Here is a 2932-nt window from a genome sequence, read left to right as displayed (position 1 = left end):
CACTACACACTCAGAGTGGTTGGTGTTAGGAAGGGCATCCAGCTGTAGAAACTTTGCCAGATCAGATTGGAGCCTGGTGCAGCATTCTGGCTTGCCAGCCCTCACTCAAACCATCCAACCCATGCCAGCATGGGAAGCAGACGTTAAACGACAATGATAATGATGATGATGTATATACAAGAAAGCATATGAGGGTCAAACCTATATAAGGACTGGCTCTGCCAACTTTGGATGTACAAATCACACTGTAGGTCAGTAATGGACAATTTGCAGCCCACAGGACTTTCCAAATTCCAAATGGCACACCTAACAAAACAATTTCCTTGAATTACTTTTTTTTAGTAGTGTGGCCCACTTGATGATGACCCATGCATCCCATTTCTTAAAGAGACTTTCTTATGCTTGCTGAAGGCTCTGGTGGAAACCCTATGGTAGCTTCAAAAGTTTAAGGATCAAGGAATAATGGTGCCAATGCTCTTTGGAAAATTGTAAATTGACAATTATGCATTTTCTCTAAAAGAAAGGGTTTTTGTACAGTAAAGCCAATTATATATATATCTAAAAAAAAACAGAGATAAACTGTTAAAAATTATAGCGAAAGGCAAAAAATTTCTTTATTTTACATGAATGTAGAACTAAAATTCAAAAACCGGTAAAGACCATCAGGGAATAGTTGAAAAGTTGAATGAAAACATGCACATTCTTCTCTACTCAAGGCACAAGGCCCAAAATTTTGGGGGAGGGGGCCAGTCTATTAGATTGACCCCAGTATGCAACTGGTACTTAATTTATTGACCCTAAAAGGATGAAAGGCAAAGTTGACCTCGGCGGAATTTGAATTCAGAACGTAGCGGCAGACAAAATACCTATTTCTTTACTAGGTGCTAAACACAGAGAGGACAAACAAGGACAGACAAACGGATTAAGTCGATTATATTAACCCCAGTGCGTAAATGGTACTTATTTAATCGATCCCGAAAGGATGAAAGGCAAAGTCAACCGCGGCGGAATTTGAACTCAGAATGTAGCGGCAGATGAAATTCCGCTGAGCATTTCGCCCGGCATGCTAACATTTCTGCCAACTATCCGCTGTGAACTAAAAAGATGACCCAATTATATATCATATCTAAAATTTCAACAGCAACAATTTTCTTTTTTTTAATTAAAAAAAAAGCAAGTGAAAATAACAGGCAGATGAATATAAATACAGAAAATGAAAATACCATGAAGAAAATGATACCCAATTAAAAATAAACTGGCCAAAGTTCAGTATTTTGCAGATAGATTATTCTCAACATAAATTATATATTGCTCATATGAAGAAAGCAAGATAAAACAGATAGAAAAAAAAAGTACATACGTACACAGTTAAATTACTTTTTACTGAAGATAGGAATATTAGCTTGCTTTTGTTCTGGATAAAATTACATAATAGAGGGTAGAACAAAGCCAATGTTTTATAATGTCTTTTGTAATTAATGTTGCCTACTTACCAAATTTACTTTGATGTGCCTTGCATCAAGCTCTCTCAACTCCTGATGGGTCCTAAGGATTCTATCATAGCATATCTTAGGTATCTTATTCTGGCAGAGCCCATCTCTTTCCAGATGTAACCACCACTGACACCACAAACGTCATCGAGAGAGAATGAAAGAGAAGAATTAGAAAAGAACTAACCCCCAATATACATCATCATCATCATCATCATCATTGTCATCGTCGTCGTTGTTGTCATTATTTCTATGTCTGCTTTTCCATGCTCACATACACAGTCAGACAAAATTTTGATGAGTCAGATTTTCTATAGCTGTATGCCCTACCTGTTGCCAACCCTCACATGTTTCCAGATAAGGTGATATTTTCCTATGACCAAACATCATGAGACGTCAAGACGGAATCAGTAACACACATGCACACACACACACACACACACACACACGTACACACACACACAGACACACACACACAGATATACAATGAGCTTCTTTCAGTTTCCATCAACAAAAAAACCACTCACAAGGCTTTTGTCAGCCCAAGGCTATTAGTAGTAGACACTTTCCCAAAGTGCCATACAGTGGGACTGAACCCAAAACCATGTGGCTGGGAATCAAGTTTCTTACCGCACAGTCACACCTGTGCCTCAACGATACATGGGACTTGTAATCTGAGTACAAAGAGCCAGAATGATTGTCACAAAAACATTCTATCCAACATTCTAACAAGTGTAAATTTGGCAGCCAAATGACTAATTCTTTCATTACCTCTTTTCTGTTGGAAAACATTGCTTTTGTTTCAGTTAATTTTGAAAATAAAAAAGAACGTAGTAAAACTACTGTCATTATTAAACTGATGATTAAGATGATGAGCTGGCAGAATTGTTAGCATACCGGGTGAAATGCTTCGAGGTATTTTGTCTACCACTATGTTCTCAGTTCAAATTCTGCCAAGGTCGACTTTGCCTTTCATCCTTTCGGGGTCGATTAAATAAGTACCAGTTACGAACTGGGGTCGATTTAATCGACTTAATCCGTTTGTCTGTCCTTGTTTGTCCTCTCTGTGTTTAGCCCCTTGTGGGTAGTAAAGAAATAGGTATTTTGTCTAACACTATGTTCTGAGTTCAAATTCTGTCGAGGACGACTTTGCCTTTCATCCTTTTAGGGTTAATGAAATAAGTACCAGTGAAACACTGGGGTTGAGGTAAGTGATTAGTCCCCTCCCCGCAAATTTCAGGCCTTCTACCTTTGGTAGAAAGGATTATTAAACTGGTGATTACAAGGCGGTGAGCTAGCAGAATCGTTAGCACACTGGACAAAATGCTTAGCCTACCACTATATTCTGAGTTCAAATTCCACTGAGGAATTTGCCTTTCATGCTTTTGGGGTTGATGAATTAAGTACCAGTGAAACACTACTCAATGTAATTGACTAGTCCC

The 2932-nt window shown here is 38.3% G+C and overlaps 1 long non-coding RNA gene across 1 annotated transcript in view; it reads right to left on the bottom strand.

The window, feature by feature from the left end:
- Positions 1 to 1636, bottom strand: part of LOC118767905 — a 55708-nt gene extending 54072 nt beyond the window's left edge. Inside the window, exon 1 of the long non-coding RNA XR_005003818.1 lies at positions 1494 to 1636. This is a non-coding gene — a long non-coding RNA (uncharacterized LOC118767905). The remainder of the gene's footprint in view (positions 1 to 1493) is intronic.
- Positions 1637 to 2932: the final 1296 nt, after the last annotated feature.

This window comes from Octopus sinensis, linkage group LG2, assembly GCF_006345805.1.
Source record: "Octopus sinensis linkage group LG2, ASM634580v1, whole genome shotgun sequence".
NCBI classification, from domain to species: domain Eukaryota; kingdom Metazoa; phylum Mollusca; class Cephalopoda; order Octopoda; family Octopodidae; genus Octopus; species Octopus sinensis.
The sequence above is the reverse complement of the archived record's forward strand: the minus strand, read 5'-3'. Positions and strand labels throughout refer to the sequence as shown.